Source organism: Cupressus sempervirens, chromosome 11, assembly GCF_028749045.1.
Source record: "Cupressus sempervirens isolate cs-2001-9-10 chromosome 11, ASM2874904v1, whole genome shotgun sequence".
Taxonomy (NCBI): Eukaryota; Viridiplantae; Streptophyta; class Pinopsida; order Cupressales; family Cupressaceae; genus Cupressus; species Cupressus sempervirens.
The window spans coordinates 758,940,376-758,964,486 of record NC_143128.1 but is presented as its reverse complement, the minus strand read 5'-3'; positions in this window follow the sequence as shown (position 1 = coordinate 758,964,486).

Below are 24,111 nucleotides of genomic sequence, written 5' to 3'. Positions count from 1 at the left end.
ATTTTAAAGTTACATGCAATTTGAAATTGATTTGAAAACAAATATTTAAAGATTTCCCTCCCCCCAACTATGAAAAAGCATGGGTCCCACTAGGCCAAGATATGCAAGAGTGAATAATTATAAACAATACCAATTCCTAAAAAATCATGAATAAAATAGAATGTATACAAAGTTATATGGCATATACATAGCAATTTTTGCAGGAAAAATGTTCTAGAAAAGATCATTAGAGTTGATAGAGTGAGGGGATTGAATGGTAAGATGGGAAAGAGAGAAGGTGAAGTGGAGTGGATGGTAAAGAAAGTACTTTCAAGAAGAAATAATCTATTATGAATGTCTTACATGAAATGAAGAAGTTGTAGGAGTGAGGCTAGGAGACCCATACTCTTTTGCTATAGGAACAAGAATATCCTCACAACCAAGTGGTTTATTGTAAAGCTTGAGGTGATGCCCATTGAAAAGTAACTTGAAGTGGGCAAGATTAATGGTAGATAACTAAACTATTCCATTGGGAAATACAACAACAATCTTGTTCAATCCTAACTAGTGTGTTTGAAACTTTCCTAGATTATGTTGGTATTTGGAGTCATAAAGGAGTACCCAATCTCCTAAACAAACATTTTCTCTTTGATAAACCTATCATGTCATCGTCTCTATTGGTGCTGAATGAATTCAATATTATTCAATACAATTTTCCTCCATTCATCAAGACCATTTAGACTCAGGATTCAATCCTATTGTGCAATAGTGAGTTCCATACCAAGCTCCAAGGTAGTCCTCAATGTTTAATATTCAAATTCTATAGGCATTACTACTGACTTACCATAGATGATCTCAAAGGGAGTAAAACTAGTTGTAGATTTCTAGGTAGTTCTATAAGCGTAAAGAGCTTTAGGAAGGCATATGGCCCAATCCTTCCTCTAGAGTTCTACTATCTTGGTGAGGATGGATTCCAGCTCCCTATTAGTAACTTCTACTGGACCATTAGTTTGTGAATGATAAGGTGATGAATTACCATGCCTGATAGCATACTCCTTCATAAGAGTAGTTATCAAATTTGATATAGACTGAGCCCCTTGATTAGATTTCAACTCCCTAGGGACTCCAAACCATGTAAAGATAGATTCATACAAGAACTTGGCCACATTGATATGCCTTGGGTGTTTCATGGGTTTAGCCTCTGCCCATTTGGTTACATAGTCAGTGCAAACTATAATATAGGATTTTCCTTGTGAAGAAGGTTCAATAGGTCCTACAAAGTCAATCCCCCAGTTATCAAAGGGTGCAACAATACTTGAGGCTATAGGGGCATTTCATCTAATTTAGTGAGTCTTCCCATACGTTGACACTTCTCACATTTTTTAATGTATGGGTAAAAGTAGAAAGTTGTGTCACCTCTCAGGCTGACTTATCATAATGACTGAATTTGAGTATTTCTATCTAATATAATTTTTTTTCAAACATATATCTAGATAAATTCATTCTAGCCAAGTTATATATGGTCTCACACTTTTCCAATTGGAAATGTCTATTAAATACATGTTTTATACTAGTTTGTATCCAATTACTAAAAAAATAGAATTATTTCATAAAAGTGGCATTTCAATAACTCTTATAATTTTTTATGATATTTTTTTAATAACATATAAACACCATTTTATAGAGCTCAAAGTCAAGAATATTCTCATATAGAGTTTATAGTGTTTTAATTAGATATACTATATTGTAATTAAAAAAATCTACAAGCACGTCTTGTAACACTCAAAAAGATGTCAATTTTGAGAAAGAAAAAAATATTAAATCATATCAAAAAAAAAATTTAATTATATGGCGTTCTAGATGAGAGATTCCTCTTCTATAATATATAAATTTTCTTCTAGTTAAAATAGATTTGTATTGAAAAATGTGTTGGGAGATGAAAACTATTGATTTTAGGTGAGTTGAAATTTGAATCATTATAAAAGAGAATTTTTAGGTCTAAAGTTGATTTTTTTTTTAAATTGTTCTAGCAATATATGTTATCTATAACATAGTCTGAGATCAAAGGGAAATATGTTTATTTCCATATAGTTTTATGGTGGGAACTATATCCCCAATTTTAAACATTTTTCAATAGCTAAAAATTATCTATAAAAAATAGGAAAATATATCAAATTCTTACTCCAAATAATTATTAAAAATTATAGTCCTAAACTTCAACCATTTCTACACATTCCATTAGTTCACATTATTTTAAAATTCAAAATAATAATACCAATTTTATGTCATTAAAAGTGAACAATTATTCTTTTGTTAGCCTTTTCCTTTACAAAAGGGTGACATAGGTTTGTGCTTTAACCCTTATCTAGCTACATCCTTTTGCGAAATTGGCCAAAAATACCCAATTGTAAAGATTTTGAAAGTTGTTCTTTTGGTTGCAAAGTGACCTCTACATGGCTCATCATGAAATTCTTTTAAGACATCATATGTTTCATCCTCTCTTAGACAAGTACAGTATAGAACACAAATCTAGCAATCCATGAATAGTTGAAGCTCTTCTCTACTAGTAATTTTCTTGCTTTGTTAGAGAAGTGAACTGATATTTTATCTGTGGTGAGGTAGTTAGCAATATCTGCATAACATGGATTTTATACTGACAATAGAAAAAGGTGTTCATCTAGAAAACTATCATTAATGGCTATAGGATCATCAGGGGCATGTAATTGAGAGAGGAGGTCAGTTACCACATTGGCCTTGCTAGTTTATCAATTATGGTGATATCAAATTCTTGCATGAGTAACAACCAGTGAGCCAATCTTCCTAATATTGTAGGTTTTTTCACCAAATATTTTATAGCATAATGGTTAGTGTGGACAAATTTTTTTAATAGCTAGTAATATAGTGCCTAAATTTATTGACGGCATAGATGACTATGAGTAATTCCTTTTCAGTGACTATGTAGTTAAGCTCTACACCTTGTAAATTTTTATTGATGAAATAAATGGCATGTTCAACTAAGTCTAACTTTTGTCCTAACATGACACCGATAGCATAGCCTAAGGCATCTGTATGAATGTGAAAAGGAAGTCTCCAATTCTGTCCTCACAAAATAGGTACTATGGTAAGGACTTCCTTAAGTTGTAGGAAAGATGTAGCATAGTCAGAGTTCCAAGCAAATTCAAAATCCTTTTTTAATAGGTTGTAAAATGGTGTTGCAAGTTGACTGAATTTTTTAATGAATCTTCTATAATATCCAAAATGTCCCAAAAAAATTCATACATCTTCTCTAGTGTAGGCAAGGTACTAATGCCTTCAATCTTTGCTAGATCTACTTGGATACCCTTAGATGAAGTGTAATGGCCTAGCACTACACCTTCCTCCATCATCATAAATTTTTTGTCACTATTTAAGGAAAGGTTATCATCTTGGAATTGTTTGAGTACTGTTTCTAAATTTTCTTTTTCTTCCTCAAAAGTAGCCCCATAAATAGTAAAATAAACCATGTAGATCTCCATATAGTTAGTAGATATATTTGAAAAGATACTAATGATAGCTCATTGTAATGTGGTTGGGGCATTGCGCAAGCCAAAAGATAAAATTGACTAGGCAAATGTTCTCCATGGGTAGGTAAAAGTTGTTTTTTCTTGATCCTCTAGAGCTATTTGTATCTAATTGTAGCCACTAAAACCATCTAGAAAAGAGAAATATTTTTTGCTAGCTAGGTTGTCAAGGACTTGGTCTATAAATGACAAGGTAAAATGGTCTTTCTTAGTGGCTGAATTGAGTTCCCTATAATCTACACAAACTCATCATTTTCCTCCCTTATTAGGTACTATAACTAGGGGTGAGACCCATTAACTATCAGAGATGGGATATATAAAACCAACACTTAGTAGTTTCTAAAATTCTTTCTTAACTATATCTTTTAGAATAGGGTTAACTCTCCTTTGAAGCCATTGAATAGGTTTGGAGTCATGTCTGATCTAAATTTTGTGAGTATAGAGCATAGGATCTAGTCCTTTCATGTCCATGTAATCCCAATTGAATGCTCTTTGATTCTCCTACAGTAAGTGCAACATAATCTTTTGTTGGGAGGTGATAGGGCATTGTTTATATTCAATTCTTTGCCTAGACGAACTTCCATCTTAATAACCTTAGCTTCCATGAATAAATGGGCAACAAGAGAAGAATCCATCTCATGAGGTAATAATGAGTGGAGAAATTATAAAGCTTCTAAATGATGTGGTGAATTCAAGGATGGTAATATAGTCTATAAGATACATTTAGCTTGAGGACACACTTGAGATTCTATTCCATATTCATTCAAAATAATGGATGAAATTATTTCATCTTCTTCTTAAGCAGAAATAAATGATTCTCTAACTATCATCATCAACTAATGGATGGAATTAACTTCTAGATCATCATCATCCAAGTTTGGCTTGATTGCTTGGTCATCTAGCAACAATGGTTGAGCAGGGGAGTATAAAGTTAGGTTCTTGGTATGAATACCATTGGCTATTGTCATCTTTCTAGATGAGCAAGCTATATAAGAATTTTTAGTGGCTGACCAAGGTCATCCTAAAATGAAAGGATATCCTCCCATATTAGCCTTTGGGGAGAGAACAACAAAATCAACAAGATACTCCCAAGAGTTTAAGGTGACTATGATATCTTCTATCATCCCATATAGCTTAATAGTAGAGCTATCAACAAGTTAAAGCATGTGGGTGTCTCTTTGAGGCCAATGATATGTCAAGACAATACCTCCTCTATCATAAAATTTATAGATGCTCCTAGATCAGCTAAAGAATTTTTAACTTGGATCATGGATAGTGACTGTAATTACATGACTCCTAGGGTCAGAGTATTTAGGTATAGTTAATTTCTCCAGCATTAAGTTAGACAACTATCCTAGGATGTGAATGATTTTTGGATATTTCTTCTTCCTTCCTAGTTTTTTAATACATGCTTCCTCAATATCTTTGGTATAGGTAGGGACTTCCTTGATAGCATCCAGTAATGGTATTTTTACTATCATTTACTTCACTTGATTAAGCAAATCAATGACTGCATGGTTTTCTGTGGGTTGGCTTTGTTCCATCAACCTATGGGGGAATGGAGGTTCTTTGGCTATATGAGAGGTCATGAGAGGTCTATTGATTTGACTCATTTCTCTTCTCAGTTGGAGAATCTTCAAATTTAGTTATTATAAGCATTTGGGGTGAAGGAAAAGTGGTGCTTGACCTTAAGAATATCGTTCAATGAGATAGCATGGCTTGTTATTGAGTCTATTGTTTAGTATTATTTGGATTATGATTAGGCTATACTAGTTGCTAGGTCTACTTGGGAGGAGTATTAGTGGCTATAGGAGGAGGCATTAAATCTTTCTAGTGAGGTGGTGGTAATAGGGTTTTCTAACTAGGTTGGGCATTCCAATTATGAGTTTGTTGCCAACTGTGTTGAGGTTGTTGCTAATTATTAGTTACACTAAAAATAATATTCTAAATTTTGTTTTCATTGATTTTTATTATTATAAATTTGAAGAGGATCTTGTGTCATACCTTGTCTTTGAGCCCATGGCCTTTATTGACTAACATAAAGAAACTCTCCATTTTCATTAATGGCTTTGAACTCAGCAGGCATTGGTTGTGTCTCCACACTTGCAACAGACTCACATCTATAGTGCCTTTTCTTTTCCCTACAATGTCGATAGTATTCAATCAACATGGCATCAACTTCATTTTTCTTTCTTCTTGATTGCATGGTGTCTGGTTGAGTGGCTACATCATTAATGATGTCTTTCTTGAAATTTGACAGCAAATAGGATAATTCCATCTTTGATACTCCTGGCTACCATTGGACTTATGTCGTAGATCCCTAAGTTCCCTACCCTTCTTCACAATGGCTCTGGAATAATTAAATCATATATTGTATATATCAATCCAATTTTTTTGAGTGATATCTCCTCCTACCATAAGATGTAGAGCTTCAATGCTCCCATCATTTACACCTCTTAGAAAAATATATTTCCTTGATTCCTCATTCAATTGATGTTGTGTATTATGTTGCAAGTTGAACATGAACCAAGAAACATAATCTTCTAGGGCTTCATCATCCTTGCGGGAAATTTTGAAAATTTCATTCCCTTTTAAATCTTGACCCTTGTAGTATTCCCTATACCTTGTGAGAAACATGTTGCTCATTGCAGGCCAATCTGCTACAACTTTGGCACCCAACCCCATGAATCATCTTAGAGTAGTTTATTTTAGTGTAGAAAGAAACAACTTTAGTTTGTGGGCATTAATTGTATAGTCATAACTTCTAAAAAGTATGTCAAACTCAAAGAGAAAGGTTTTAGGGTCTTTAGTGATTAGGCCATAAAACTTGGGAAGTGTAGCAGCAAGTGTGTTCTTCAAATTTTGGTTACCCTGCTAAGGAGGGATAGGAAAAGGAAATGTAGACTAAGGTTGAGCCATTCCTAGAGGAGGTACTGGTGGTGGTGGTTGATAGATAACAAGGGAAAGTGGATTATCTTGGTATTCAGGTCAAGCAAAAATGTCATTCAAATGCAAGGATTATTCAGAGGATGAAGGTATTCATTCTCAAGCAGCAATGAATGGATTTTCAAAAGGTTATTCTTTGGTCTCTCTATGAGGTTCTTTAGGTTTAGGATTAAAAATATCTTCCTAAATATTATGGGGAAGAAATCTCCCTAGTAGGTCTCTTCTTTTATGCATGCAAAATAATGCAAAATCTAAACCAACATAACAACTTCAGGGTTGAATTAGATTGACACCTTCCCTAGAAATGGCACCAAAAATGGTCGGTCAGCTTAATACCTTAGAAACAAAGGATTGGACATCCTTTCATAGTGACTCCATGGTTAGACAAAATCATGTGTTTTCCTAAAGACAACAACTGACTTCATCTTATTTTGTCAAACTAGGAGTGTAAGCTTGAGAGGGTGGTTGCAAAGTATTTTCTCTAATTCCTCTTTAACTCATTACAACTAAAACAAAGGGAAATTTGAAGGAAACTTAAGCTAGAAATTGAAACAAAATCTTAACTTAGAGGTTAGAGTAATACTACAAACAACAAACCTATTTATGCACCTATGTTGTAGGAACATTTTACTGATTTTGTTACCAATGCTTGTAGGAACAATATTATTCTATCTTGGAAAGAAACAAAAAAGGAAACATAATATATTCTAACAAAGCATTTCACTCACCAAGTGGGCCCCCTTGGATGAGTGAATAGAAAAGACAATTAAGATAGAAGATGTAAACTTGAACTTTGTTTTCTATTCATTCATAGTAAGAGATTACATTTGATTAAAAACAAGATTACACACTGATATTATGAAAATCAATCTATTCTACCTTTCTTTCATATCTACAACAGGTGTTATTTGAAGGGAAACTTCAACAACTTCCTAACTTTACAATCACTCCATCAATGAGGATCAATTACAGGTTCATAAAGTTTACAATAGAAATATAATGAACCATGATTAAATACTACAAGAATATAGCAAGTTGAGGGAACTATATTCATGAGCTATCACATTCAATATCTTCCTCATCCACGGTGGTTTAGCAATCTGGTTAGCTTTGACTTAGCACTAAGGTGCTAACTTTGAATACATGTGGCAGGTACCTATAAAACATTGAATGCATGCAACTTCCACATACATATATATTCATTTCATCATCAATGTTAGAAAAATGTGTAATGTTCAAACTATCACTCTTTGCAAATCCTATGGCTACAAGAAGAATCTACCCAAACATAGCATGGTTGAGGAAAAATTTATCAACGTGTAACTTCCCTTCATTATACCATAGAAGTCCATAGATTCAAGAAAACATAGCATATCTAGACTATTTATACTTTCAACTCCATGTCTTAACATACAGCTAACATATTTATAAAAACATAAGTTCCTTTTCTTAAAATGATAGAGTCACAACTGTTTCTGCAAGATAATTGTCTAAAAATATTATAAAAAGGATCTCAAAATAATGGCCTTTTAGAGGCTCATTAATTCTACTACTAACAAAGTGCAAGTTGCAAGGGATGTTTGTATTTTAGAAAATGGAGTTCATGATTTCTCTAATGCACAAGATGTAGAATTTAGTGGCACTAAAATAGTTCTAGTAGAGGACCAACCTCATTCTCTAAACCCTACTCCTACTCTTAGCCCTCCTCCTCAAGCACCTATTGTTATTCCCCCTCCTCATGCTAGTAATGATAATCATATTGCTACTAATGATGTATCTATAGAAAATTATTCTTCTTCAAGTGATGATTCTATTACTACTAAGAGAAAACCTCAATGGGCTCAAGGCTTACTTAATGAAAGTGATGATTATATTACTAGATTTGGTTAACTTAAACCTATGAGGATTACTTATTGCAATTATGCTTTGATGACTTCTATTATTAATTCTAGTGATCCTAAGTCTTTTGATCAAGCTAACTCTCGAACTCATTGGAAAAAGGTCATGCAAGAGGAATATGATTCTTTAATTACTAATCAAACTTGGGATTTAGTTGATTTACATCATGGTAAGAATTTAGTTTCATGCAAATGGTTATATAAAAATAATTTGAATGTCAATATTGAAATTAGTAAGTTTAAAGCTAGATTAGTTGCTAGAGGCTTTACTCAAGTTAAAGGATTAGATTACAATGAAACTTTTGCTCCCATTCCTAAAATGCCTACTATCAAACTTGTTCTTGATTTAACTTTTAAAATGAATTGGCCTATTCATCAAATGGATGTTAAAATTGATTTTTTAAATGATAGTTTACATGAAGAGATCTATATGGCTCAACCCCCTGATTTTATTATAAAAGGTAGTAAAAATTTGGTTTGTAATTTGAAAAAATATATTCATGGTCCCAAGAAATCACCTAGAGAATAGTACTCTAAGATAAATTCTTTCATTATTTCTCAAGAATTTTCTAGAAGTAAAACTGATCCTAAATTATACGATAAACATACTCATGATGATATTATCATTGTTATTCTTTATGTGGATGATTTTATTCTTACTTCAAATTCATGTTAGAGTAAAGAGCCAATTCATATTTTTTTTAAATGACCTTTACTCCCTTCTTAATATTTTACTTTGTGCACTTTGTATTCTCATTTAATGATTGATTAGTAATTATTAAATGTCATTTACCTCTTAGGGTTTCCCTTTTAGGTTTTTGATCTCCTTATATAAGGATTGATCTTTTGTAATTATCTCTCAATTCTTTTCATTTCTAATAATATAGTTTGCATATTTTTAGAGAAAAGCCCTTGCCTCTTCTTTGTTTATTTTTTTCTCTATGAAAGGTTCTTGCATGCAGTTATTCTTCGAGTTTTGTGGATTTGTATTGCTCAAATACTTCATTGTATTAGTGTCAGATCTGCTATCTACTTGTTCAATATTTGGAGAACAAGAAGAATGAGGGTTTGACATAATAGATTTGGCATTTTTCTATGAAAATAGGGGGTCTCTAATTTTTGGAGCACTTTGAGGCCAAATAGGCCTCACAATTGGATTCAGAAGGCATCAAAAAACCCCATTTTCATATAAAGTTTGTTGATTTTGGACAACATTGAATTGGGAGTTAAAAAAATTTCATAGCATGGTCATACAGCCTTTGGCACACAAAACAAGATGAAAATCACAAAAAAAAACAATATTTGTTCATTTTCAACCTTTTTGGCCCACAGATGGTTTTAAAAACTACAAGTAATGACTAAAACTACTAATGGTCCAAGTAATTGATGTGGGGACTACAAGCAACCATCCTAACTATTGCAGTTTTCCAACCGTCATTTACCTAGGCTCAGACATAGCTCCACCAAGGCACCACCTCTGCTCAGCTCTACGATCAACATCACCTCTGCTCCATCAGTGGCTCTACCACCAGGCTGCTCAGCTCCTTCCCACCCATCCCATGGTCACGTGGGGACTGAGGGCCAATTTTTAGCCCCTAAGATTTTTTTAGGGGGGTTTAAATTTTTTTATATCATTCTAGGGGCCTTCTTAGTTTATTGGCAATAACTTGAACATACAATGGGAATTTTTTCAATCTAAAAGAAGTGTTGGAAAGATGATTCAAAGATAGAGAGAATGGTGTAGGTATTTTTTGGATTTTTTTCCAGCTTAGTACCTATTTTTGCACTTGAATTCTGATGATGTCTTTCATCTTTTTGGGGGGGGGGCATAACTTGCTCACTATATCTCCATTTTTCAATCCACAAAAAATGTCAAAAAGATCTTCTCAAGTAGATTCCAAATTCTATGCCATTTAACTAGTATTTCATACTAGGTATTTAAGATACACATTTGAATTTTTTTTCTCTTTTCTTGAATATGCAATCCTTCTACAAGATGTGGTTTAGTTTTTTGAATTTTGGGAGGTATTTTTTATTACTTTTTATTATAATATCAACATATCAGAAAACTTCAAAACTCGTTCTTAAAACAATGGCCAAGACCTCTTCTTTTTTAGTATTTCTAAACCCACACAACTATCATTCATGGAATTCTCATATGCAATGGCTTCTCCATTCAAAGGTTTTGTGGTCTTATCTAGATACAATGCAACCAATTTTTTAGGGTCAATACCAAACTTTTTAACACATGAATAATATATATTAAGCCATGGGTCTGATTTCTTTGAGTGTTTCAAAAAACTTATAGTTTTATCTTGATGAGTGTTCCACTCGAGAAATGTGGGACAAGTTTAATGACTTATTTGGTACCATCAATGAGTTCAGAGCACTTTAAATTGAGGCAAAGCTTACTTTTCTTTTACTTGATGCTTTCCCCTCTATTGAGGACTTTCTTATGAGGTTCAAACAATAGAGGAATTTATTATAAGAATGTGGGAAAAAGAAGATAGATAAGGAGTACATCTACCTGATTATCTCTAAGCTTCAAGGAAACGTTTAGATTTTCTCTTCTACCTTCCATTCCACTATGGATGCCTTGGATCCCAAATTTATCATGCCCACTTTTGAGGTCTTTTGTGATCGCTTGAATAAAGAGAAATTCAAGCTTACATAGTTGGATACTATCATAGGCTCAAAGATAGGCATTGGTTTCTTAGACATCTACAAGGAAGCTATAGCAAAAAATGAAGTACAAGATAGATTCAACAAGTAATGAGAGTTCCTCCAAGTCTACTCCTAAATTAGATGCTTAAAAACCCTCTTAGAAGGGTAAATCTTCTAAGTCTCATGAGTCTTCCTCCAAGGCTAAGAAGTACATAGGTGATCCTTGCAGTTTTGTGGCAAGGAAGGACATCCAGTTTCTAGGTGTTAGAAACATCTTGAGGCTTTAGAGGAGGCCATGCAACAACATAGTATTGCTTCTTCAAAGCCACCACTTGCTCCTTTAGCATGAACTTTGTCTTCTACAACTACTTGGACTCTTGATTTAGGGGCTTCACACCATATCACACACTCATCTGATTTGGTTACCTCACTTTCTCAGAATGTTACTACACAATTTGTAATTGGTGATTCTACACAACTTTTAGTCACAGGTTTAGGAACTATCTCTCTAGAAGGTGGTTTACTATAGGATGTTCTCTTGGTTCCTATCATTTTTATGAACCTCCTATTTGTCTTTTAGATTTTTCATTCTAGTTCTAAAAAGATAGTTGAGTTCTCCTCACAAGATGTGGTTATTCAAGACCTCCATGATCCTAACTTGGTTGTTGCTACTAAGAGCGTTGATCTTTAGTCTCACTTATATCAGTTTGATGGCTTCAAGAGCTCTAATTCTATAGGTGTTTCTCTTATTGCTCATGTAGACATAGTGAGACAACTTTTCCATGAGTGTTTTGGTCATGTCAACTATAGATATCTATAGTAGATGAGTGCATTGGAGCTAGTGATTGGGCTACCTCACATCTCTTGTACTAACAGTGTGTGTCAAGGTTGTGCACTTGGAATACATCATATAGATACTTTTTCTTGCATGTAGATCTATATGTGTTAAGGTACCATTGGAGCTGATACATAGTGATCTTATGTCATTTCCCACTACATCTTTTTTAGGTGCATGATATGTGTTCACCTTCATATATGAATTCTCTACATGCACATGGGAGTACTTTTTGAAGTACAAGTTTGATGTCTTTGATTCATTTCACACATTCAAAAAATTTTGGAGAAGCAATCCGGTCTTTTGTTTAGGTGTATACACACTAACAATGGGGGGGATATGTGAATCCATCTTTCAAATATTTTTGCACTAAGCATGGTTTACAACATCAGTTCATAGTTCCTCATACCCCTCAGTAGAATGGGGCTTTCGAGAGAAAGAACAAGACATTATGGGAGATGGCCAATTTTATGATACAATCTCAAGCTATGAGTTCTACATTTTGGGCTAAGGCTATCAATTGTGCCAACTATATTAAGAATCCTATGCCTCACAAGGAATTGTGACACTTAACTCCCGAGGAGGCTTGGACTCATATCAAGCTTGATGTTTCTACTTTTTGCATTTTTGGTAGTGAGGCTTAGGTGTCTTTTCCAGATGCTCAATGGAAAGCCATAGATAAGAAGAGCCAACCAATCATCTTTTTTGGCTACTATAAGGACGTGAAGGCATACAAGTTATTTGATCCTGATATTAGAGATGTCTTATTTTGGTGAGATGCTCAGTTTAATGAGCATTATCCTCAAATGGAGCCATCATCACCAGCTTTTCCCTCATTACCCAATACCTCATCTACTCCACAATATTATGCATCCTCTGAGGAAGATCTTGATATTGATCCCCCTTCACCACCTCCACCTATTTATCTACAAGTTCCCAAGTGGTCTCATGATATTGTTGATGTAGCAAGACCTCTGGTAGGTGATCCTATAGATTCTCATCACACTTGTGCTTAGACTGCTAGTGTTGGCCTCTTGAGTCATGTCATTTCTGATGATCCACATAATTTTTCATAGGTAACAAGACACTTAGAGTGGGATATGGATATGGATTAGGAGTACTCTTCTTTGATGAAGAACCACACATGGGATCTTTGTCCTCTTTTGAAGGGAAGAAAGGTTTTTTGGTGTCGGTGGGTGTACCATACCAAGTATGTTGCAGATGGTTCTATTGATAGGTACAAGGCATGTCTTGTTGCAAAGGGTACTCTCTCTTGTAGCTTTACAAGGATGGATATTTTTTCAGATGGACATAAAGAGTGTCTTTTTGCATGGAGAACTTCATGAGGAGATCTATATGGAGAAAGCTCATGGGTTGTGTAGGACTCTTCATTGGTATGTAGGCTTTAGAGGTCTTTATATGGTCTCAAATAGGCCCCTCAAGATTGGTATGAGAAGATGGATTGCCTCTTGCTAATTGCTTCACAATTCACTTGATGTCATTCTGATCCTACAGTTTACATTTAGCTTCATGGGGCTAACTTATTGATACTTGTGCTTTATGTAGATGATTTCATCATTACAAATAGCTCATCCTCCATGATACAGAGTGTTCAATGAGCATTGAGAGAGCAATTTGAGATGATAGACCTTCGACTTCTGCACTATTTTTTGGGCCTATAGGTTATTTAGTCTTCAAATGGGATAGCCATACTCTAGAAAAAGTATGATCTTGATATGATTTTGAGATTCATCATGCTTTATTGAAATCCTACTCCCACACCTTTTCAATTAGGTGTTGTTTTATCTACCACTTGTACTACTCCTACAATGGATTCCACTTTATATAGACAACTTTTGGGGAGTTTTTTGTACCTAACACACACACGTTATGATATTTTCTTTGCAGTTGGACTTGTCTCTCAATTCTCTCATTATCCACATGAGAGTCACTGGTAGACTTCCAAATATATCTTGAGGTACATTACGAGTATTGCATGTCATGGAATTCACTACACATCAAGTGATCCTCACATTATTGGTTATACAAACTCAGATTGAGCTATTGATATTGATGATTACAAGTCTACTTCTAAATTTTTCTTCTATCTTGGTTCTAGCCCTATTACATGGTCTAGCAAGAAGTAGCATGCTCACACATTATCATCTACTAAGGTAGACTACAAGGTAACTATGCTAGCTAGTTAGGAGGTTTTGTGGCTTTGACAATTGATGATAGAGTTTGGATTTCCTCCTTATAGTCCCACCTTTTTGTGGTGTGACAATCAGAGTGATATACATATTTCCTGCAACATAGTTGAGCATCAATAGATCAAGAACATTGAGCTTCACATGCACTTCATCAGGCATCTAATTCAGGATGGTGCTTTGAGCTTGGAGAACATTGAGCTTGCAGTATCTCAAGTTGTGTTCTATGCTTGGGGTGAAGGACGTTGTCCTTTGGGGGTCTCAGTGATGAGTCCTTCCTTCCTTCTTAATTTCTTACTATCTCTTTTTGGAGTAGATTTTTTCCCACTAGTTTGTCTCTATATCTTCATTTCATAGAGATTTGGTTGTAATTGGTTACCTCATCAGGCCTTGTTGTCAAGACCCAAGTTTTCTTTCAGCATTGCATTATAGTTTCCTTGATTTTTTTTACATTGTTTGTAGCTTCATTAATGCTCATCTTAAAGGGGGGGTGTAAGAGTAAAGAGTTAATTTAATTTAATTTATTAAATTACCTTTACTCCTTTCTTAAGATTTCACTTTATGCACTTTGCATTCCCATTTAGTAATTAATTAGTAATTATTAAATGTCATTTACCTCTTAGGGTTTCCCTTTTAGGTTTTTGATCTCTGTCTATAAAGATTGATCTTTTATAATTATCTCTCAATTTTTTTCATTTCTGATAATACAATTTGCATATTTTTAGAGTAAAATCCTTGCCTCTTCTTTGCTTTTTCTTCTTTGTGACAATCTCTTGCATGCAGGTATTCTTCAAGCTTTGTGGATTTGTATTGCTTAAATCCTTCACTTCAAATATTTTAATTCATGATATTAAGTTTTAACTTAAACAAAAATTTCAAATTACTAATTTAATAATTTTACATTACTTCTTAGGAGAAAATCTAGCAAACTCCTAATGGTATTTTTCTTTCTCAAAGCAAGTATGCTCATGATCTTTTGGAAAAATTGAAAATGAATGATTCTAACCATGTTTCCATTCCATGTGAATTAAGAAATAAGTGAAGTGCTGATATGAATACTCCTTTTGTTGATGAAACTTTGTATAGGCAACTAGTAGGAAGTTTGAATTATTTAACTCTTACTAGACCCGATATTGCTTATAGTATTGGTTTAGTTTCAAGATTTATGTCTAAACCTCAACAAACACATTTCAAAGTTGCTAAAATAATATTGAGGTATATAAAAGGCACCATTGATATGGGATTATTTTATGATGCAAATTCTTATTTTACTTTACAAGGTTATATTGATTCCAATCTAGGTGGGAAATCTACTTGTGGGTATTGTTTCTTTGTTGGTTCAGGTGCAATTTCTTGGAAGAGTAAAAAAGAACATTTTATTTCTCTTTTCTCAACTAAAGCTGATGATAAAGGTTATAAAAATGCATCTAAGGAGGCTTTGTGGCTTAGAATAATTCTTGAAGATTTGGGTCTATCTCAACAAGAACCTACTCCATTACATTGTGGTAATCAAAGTGTCATTGCCTTAGCAAAAAATCTAGTTTTTCATGGAAGGACAAAAAATATTTCTCTACAACATTACTTCATTAGAGAACAAGTTGAAGACAAGCAAGTTACACTCCTTTATTGCAAGTGTGAAGATAGGGTGGCTGATATTTTGACAAAACCACTCTCAAAAGAAAGATTTCAATTTCATTGTAACAATTTGAGTTTACAACCACTTGATGTAAGCTCCCCAAGTAAAGATTAAGGGGGGGTGTTAGAAATATTAATCTTTCTTTGGATGTATTTAATTTGGGATATTCCAAGGATCCCTACATGTAGTTTTTCCTATTGCACACATGTGGAGGACATGTCATTTACTTGTCCTCTAGTCCACATATGAGGACAACTCATTTTATAATTTCTTTTATAAAGAAAATTAGTTTATCTTCCTAAAGAGGATCTTGACAGTTTGCACACACTTACTATGAATGTGGCATTCATAGAAATTGGAGTTACACATGAAACTCCTTTCACATCTCCATAATAGAGATGTTGCTTGCTTGGCCAAATAATGGTATCAGAAACCCACAAAAATGGATTTCCTATTTAGGATTGGACACCCTAATTGGTTTCTAAATGCATTATTCAATCTCATTTAATTATCGACTAGGAATGTAAACTTGGAATGGCATTCACAAAGAATATGCTTCAAACTCTCTCAACCTTAAGACTAACCTACATAATTCAAATGCTTGATCTTTAGAAAAGCTATACTAAAACTAGTAAATGAATTTACTATAATGAAGCATGTAATCATAGGTAGGAGTTACTCTAACTGCCTATGCTATAGGAATAGTCTACCAATTCTATTATTAGAGCTTGTAGGAGTAGCAAATTTCTACCTTATTTAGAAATTAATAGGAAAATGAATTCTACTCTAATAGAACAATTCACTCACCAAGTGGCCCCCTTAGATAAGTGAATAGAAAACACAATCAAGATAAAAGATATAAACTTGAACTATGCATTCTATTAATTCATGGAGAAAGATTACACTTGATTGAAAAACAATATCACAATAGTTTTGTAATAAAAATCAAATCATTCAACTTAACTTATAAAAAGTTAAAACAATCATTTATTTGAAGGAAAACTTACAATTACCTCCTAAATCGAAGATTGATCCATAAATGAGGATCAGTTACAAATTCATAAAGTTTCAGAATAGAAACAACATTAAACATAAATAAATCTTATAAGAAAATAGCATGTTGAGGGAACTACATCTGTGTGTTGCATGAAATAGAAATTAATAATTTATTTTCCCCACTTGTGAAGGTCTTGCAATCCATGGTTGGATTTGACTATTCTAGTGCCACAATTTTGATCCTTGAATACCCATGGTAAACACTTGCAAAACAATCAATATGCACACAACCTTCCATATACATATATTTTTATCATCAATATTAGGAAAAAGGTGTAAAGTTCCAATTAACACTCTTGCAAGTCTTATGGTTATAGGAGGAAGACTACCTAAAACATAGAATAGTCAGGGAAACATTTATCAACATGTATAACTACTGCATTATACCATTCTTGTTCATGAATTCAAGAAAATATCATGTCTTTGAACTATCCATATTTTTATTTCATGTCTTCGTATATATATAACATAGACATAAAAAACCACAAGTTCATATGCTTGAAAATCGTAAATTCATGTTTACTTTGAAAAATGACTATTTGAAAGGAGGATAAAAAGAACATCCCCCCAACTGCACTATTGTTAGTTCCAAACAACCATGAAATTTTGGATTTTGGTATGATGTCTCAAGTCACTAGCCATCTTTTCCCCAAGCTCATTCTTAACATAGTGAAAATACCCATGATTTTCTTTGAGTCTTTTCCATCACTAGACTTATGTAGACATATCATGATCTTTTGCATTTTCATTCATGGCTAGCAATGGCTATAGGAGTACAAGAGGCTAAAACCTTAATGAAAAATAGTAATTGCATAGATTCCTCCCCAACGTGATGTACCATGGGACTCTTCTAGTAATAAGATTTAGATTCTATGGAGATTGAGGTTCCCTTGCCTTCAAATCATGTGACATCATATCCATCTTTTTCTTAAGGAACCGATTACTTCTGCAATATCATGAGATGAATGTTGTTCCTAATCTATAAAAACTTGCTCTCTTACTAGTTCCACCTTGTTAGCTCTACTTGGGTTTCCTGTAATAGAAATCCAGTTAGAAATGTCCTCCTAGAATGTTGAAATTTGGGCCTCATAAGCAAGGGATTTGTCATCTCATTATCTCTGTATGGTGCAACTTTTTGCTCCCTGCTTATTTCATTTTGCTTCTAGGACATAATTTCCCTTAATTGCACATCTCCTACATAAACAAGTGATTTTCATTTTGTATCATCTGGTACTGCTAAGTTACGTAGGTATAATTCACATAGAAAATTTTTTAGGGTCATTGGAATGAACTAGAATGCATCATAGAATTCATGAGGGGTTCAAATAGAGGAAATAAGTCCTTTTACAACTCTTTTGAATTTAAAATTAATAAGTTGTTCTTTAAGGAATAATGCATACATAAAAGATGGTTATCCACATGCCATAAGCTCAAGAATCAACCCTATGATTTGATCAATTAATCTCTTTCAAAACTCAATTTCATCTAGTTCCTACTCTAGTTAATGGCCTTGCTCATCAAAGACACATTTCAGTTTTTCTTTTTCTAATTTCTATTGTACTCTTTCCCACAAAAAATGTTGATACAAATCTATCCTTGTAGCTAGGGGTGTAGACAAATCAGGGGGTGGCAAGGGTTCTTGACTGAGAATATCTACCTAGTCAAATGCCAAGAGAGGAGTTTTTACTGTGCTTTGTGGTGTGGAGGATTCTCCCTTCCATAGAACAAGGTTTGTCATTGTATTTCCCTCCTCACTAGACTTAGCTGCTGCCTTATCCAACATCTCTAATCCATCTTGATTAATTTTTTTTAACACTTCCTCAACAATATCTTTTCCAAATTTTAGGTATTCTTTAGAAGGAGAGTCTTTTGAAACCCTATGAGTGTCCTAAATAACATAATTTTCTTCAAAACCTTTGGACTCCTCATAATCCTCATCACTGTTAATAAGTATATAGTTAACGCTAGGGTTAACTTCTATTTGTGGATTTAGGTTGTTGAATTTAGTGTCACTAGCTACATTTTGTTGAAAAACTCCCTCCAAAGAGGACTTCTCCACAAATTTAGAGGATTCTAGGTTAAAAACTAGAATAGAGGCTTTAGCATCCCTATTACATTAAAAAATCCTTGCACTTCTTCTAGGTAGTGAGTATGAGCATAGAGGACTCTTTCATTTCCTCCTACTAGTGGTCATTTCCTCTATGGCTTCTTGAAGATGTTTATTTGAAGTTTCTTCCCCATGTGAATGTAAGGTTTTATCAACATTATCATTATTAGTACTAGGTTGCTACTCTGATATTCCCTCTTTTATTTCTACAATTTTACCATTGTCTCTCCTAGTGGTGGACCTAGTCCTTACAAACAATGGGGTTTTAGGGACATTAGCAATTTCTTTATTTTTACTTCTCTTCATTTTAGAAGTGGAGGCACTATTTTTGCAAATTATTTTCTTGGATGGTCTAGAATTGGAAGGAGAAGCTTTAGGAATAATTTATATCATTTAGATGACTTTGAAAAATCCATTGGATGTTCATTCTCTAAGCCCAACACCCTGGCCTCTAGGGCTGACCATCCTAAGTTCTACCTCATTAATTTGTAGAAATTCTTCCCATGTCCCAATTAATTAATTATTTAATTCTCTCTCTACAATTAATTTTATCAAACAATGATTCAAAATAGATTGATCTTTTCTTGACTGAACTAAGGAAGCTTTCTTTTTCATAATATTAAATAGGAATTTGGGAAGATTTACCGGTCTATTTTCATGTTAAAGATGACTCAAACTTTTGAAACGTAGTCCATGCAAATACTTGTAGTGCCCTTCATAGGTAAAACATTGGATGATAAATGTAGCTAACTAAATAAATTCCAAGGGAAAGGATACTCTGGAAGTGCCTTGCTTCTTATCTATGTCTAGTGGAGGGTCATCATGCAAAGTGAACTAAGCCCTAGTCAAATGCAAGTCAAGATCCTTTGCCCACGTTTCACCTTTGTGTGGAAAACTAATTACTTCAGCAACAATATCCTCTGTAAATTCAATTTTTAAGCCTTTGACCACTACAAAAACATCCTTTAAAGTGCTTATAATTGTAGAGAAAATTTTCATCGAATCCCTTAAGACTCAAGCAATAGTCCAACCACCCTTTCCTTTTGAACATTTCACAATTGGACACATCACCCAGTAAAACCTTGTGATCTACAGGCTCAAGTCTCTAAAGTTCTCCTCCCATTTTTATGAATAGAAAGTGCACAAAATCTGATGATATTTTCACTTGCATCAAATCTCATAATAGTTCTCTTGTGTCATCAAATCTCATAATAGTTCGCTCATGTCAAAGCCTTGTTAGTTTGTGGTGACTGATCAGGAAAGTATTATACATAAAAAAAAATTGGGTCATGGCTGACATATGGCTAACATGTTGTAACCCTAAAGTGGCATAAAATTACTTGTATAAAAGGGCTTAGGCTTATGGATTATTTTATAGTTGTGATATGAAAATTGGTTCTTGTGGTGGTATTAACCTGTAAGGGATTATGGATTGTAATAAGGTTGTAATCACTAGATCGTAAAAATATTGGACTTGCTATTTGGTGTACGTAGCCTAGGCTTTGGGTGAACCATGTTAAATCTTGGTGTCTTGTGTTCTTTTATGTGTGATCTATTATTTTTTGATATTGGTTATATTTGCATGTAATTGTTATTTCTATCTATGGTTAAATCCTAACAAGTGGTATTAGAGTGAGGTTATTTTTTTAGTTATCCTTTGTAGGAAAGTTTTACAGTTGAGTGGGAGTGATGGTAGATGAGGGTAAGCTAAGGATTGATAGGTTTAATGGGTAGAACTTTCAGTTATGGAAGATGCAAATGGAAGACTATCTATATTAGAAGGATTTATGGAAGCTATTAGAAGGCAAAGCCAAGAATCAGGGATCTATGTCAAATGATGAATGGGATCTATTGGATAGAAAGGCACTTGGAAGCATTTGATTATGCCTAGCACCATCGATGGCATTTAATATTACAAAAATAAAGAAAATAGAAGAATTGATGCAAACCCTAGCGAAACTATGTGAAAAGCCATCTGCTTCAAATAAGGTATTTCTCATTAAGCATTTATTTAATATGAAAATAGAAGAAGGTGGATATATCTCAAATCATTTAGATGAGTTTAATACTATTACTAGTTAGTTATCTTCTATGGGTATCAATTTTGATGAAGAAATTAGGGCTCTCTTGGTTTTGTGTTCTTTGCCTAAAAGTTGGAATGGCTTGGTAATGGTTGTGAGTAATTTTTTTCATGAATCTAGTACCCTAAAATATGATGATGTGATTGGTGTTATTTTGAGTGAGGAAACTTGTAGGAAAACCTTAGGTGGATCTACATTAGGAAGTGCTTTGAATGCACAAAGTAGGGGCAGAACAATGAGAGAGGAAGTAATTCTAGAAATTGTGAAAAATCAAGAGGAAAGTCAAAGGGGAGGAGGTCTCAATCAAGAGGACTAAATGATTGCTAGTACTATGGGAAACTGGGGCACAAAAAGAAAGATTGTTGGAATTGAAAGAAAAATGAAGGAGATAAACTAGATGGAGACAAGGAGGCAAATATGGTAAGTAAAAAATTTGAAGAGAATGCTTTGCTTCTGTCTTTAGAAAGTGTTGATGTTTTAGGGGTTTTAGATTCTGGTGCTTCATTTCATGCTACACCTCATAGAGGTTATTTCATTGATTATGTCCAAGGGGATTTTTGGCTTGTCTATTTAGGGGGTAATGAATCCTATCAGATTGTTGGAAAGGGAAAAGTTAAGATTAAGTTGCAGAATGGGAATCATTGGCTACTACATGAGGGAAGACATGTTCCAAGGCTAAGTAGGAATTTAATTTCAGCAGGGCAACTTGGTGATGAGGGTTGTGCAGTTACTTTTAATGATAAAAATTGGAAGGTTTCAAAAGGTTCCCTTGTAGTAGAAAAAGCTATGAAAGTAGGCACCTTATATCTTTGTATAGGTCATATTGTTCCTTCTACTTTAATTGTTTTAGAGAAAAATGAATGTTCAAGAACAGTTGTTGTAGTTGAGTAGGGAGAACAAATAGCTGTTGTAAATTTTGATACAACACTGTGGCACAAAAAACTTGGGCACATGAGTGAGAAAGGTATGAAAGTACTTCATTCAAAGAAAGTTCTACCATGTCTAAAATGTGTTAATATGGATTTTTGTGAAAGTTGTGTGTATGGAAAACAAAAGAGAGTGAGTTTTGTGAAGATTGGGAAGGAAAACAAAAAGGAGAAATTAGAGCTTGTGCATACATATGTATGAGGATCAGCTCAAATATCTTCCCTTGGTGGCTCTCATTATTATGTTACATTTGTTGATGATGCAATTAGAAATGTATAGGTTTATTTCCTTAGACATAAATCTGATGTATTTCAAACTTTTAAGAAAAGGAAGTGCTTGGTTGAAAATGAGACTGGTAAGAAATTAAAATGTCTTAGATCTGATAATGGTGGTGAGTATTGTAGTCATGAATTTGAAGATTATTACTCCATTAATAGTATTCATAGACAAAAAACTATTCCAAGGACTCCACAGGAAAATGGAGTGGTTGAACACATGAACAAGACTATGATGGAATGTGCAAGGAGCATGAGGTTGCATGTTGGGTTTCCCTTACACATGTGGGTGGAGGCAATCAATATTGTTGTATATTTGATTAATAGAGGTCCCTCTACTCCTTTAGGTTGTGGTATTCCAGAGGAAGCATGGACTAATAAGAAGGTCAGTTATTCTTTTCTCAAAACCTTCAGTTGTGAAGCATTTGCTCACATAGATTCTGAAAATAGAACCAAGTTGGAAGCTAAGTTAAAGAAATGTGTATTTCTTGGATATGGCATTAATGAATTTGGTTATAGGCTTTGGGATTTTGAAAATCAAAAAATTGTAAGAAGCAGGGATGTCATATTTAATGAGAAAGTTTTGTACAAAGATCTGTTGCAACAATATGGAAAGAAATAAGATGATTATGTAGTGTTGGATGATACTCCAAAATTTGATGTTCTAGCCATTCCTCATGATGTGCAACAACCCCAACAATAAATACCACACACACCAGTGCATGTTAGATGGTCAACAAGGCAAATTAGACCTCCAAAAATATTTTCTCCCTCTTTGTATTCTATTTTATTAATAGATGTTGGTGAACCTGAATGTTATGATGAAGCTATGCAGGTGGATACTAAGATTCAGTGGGAGTCTACAATGAAAGACAAAATGGACTCTTTGCTAAAGAATAAGACATGAGATTTATGCAAGTTGTTTGAAGGTAAAAGGGCTTTATAGAATAAGTGGGTTTATAGGTTAAAAGAAGAGGATGGAGGTAAAAAAACATTTAAAGACAAGTTAGTTGTAAAAGGATTTGCACAAAAAAAAAAGGTATCAATTTTGATGAGATATTTTCTCCTATTGTTAAAATGACTTCTATCTGTACTGTTTTAAGTATTATGGCTATTAAAGATTTTCATTTAGAGTAGCTTGATGTTAAAACAACCTTCTTTCATGGTGATTTTGATGAAGAGATATATATGGCTCAGCCACAGGGATTTGAGGTCAAAGGTAAGGAGAACTTAGTGCGCAAATTGAAGAAAAGTGTATATGACTTGAAGCAAGCACCATGCCATTGGTATCTAAAATTTGATAGTTTTATGCATGAGCATGGTTACAGTAGGTATCATTTAGATCATTGTGTCTACTTTGAGAGTTTGGATGATGATAGCTACATTATTTTATGTTTATATGTTGATGATATGCTTGTAGCTAGGTCTAACATGGATCACATTAAGGGGTTGAAAAGCCAATTAGCACATGCATTTTCTATGAAGGATTTTGGGGCAGAAAAACAAATCCTTGGTATGAATATTTGGAGAGATAGGAAGAATAGAACATTGATACTATCTTGGGTTGATTATGTGGAGAATGTGTTGTAGCATTTCTCTATGGAGAACGCTAAAGTTATCAGCACACCTTTACTTGGTTATTTGAAGTTGACTAAGGAGATGTGTCATAAGAAATAAGAAGAGGAGAATAAGATGTCCAAGGTACCCTATGCTTCAGCTATAGGAAGCTTGATGTATGCTATGGTATGTACCAGGCTAGATATTTCCCATGCAGTGGGAGTTGTTAGAAGGGATATGATTTATCTAGGAATTGAGCATTGGAATGCAGTCAAGTGGATTCTCAAATATTTGAGAGGAACATCCAATAAGTGTTTACACTTTGGGGGATCTACTACTAATTTATAGGGCTATGTTGACTTAGATTTGGCAGGGGATATTGA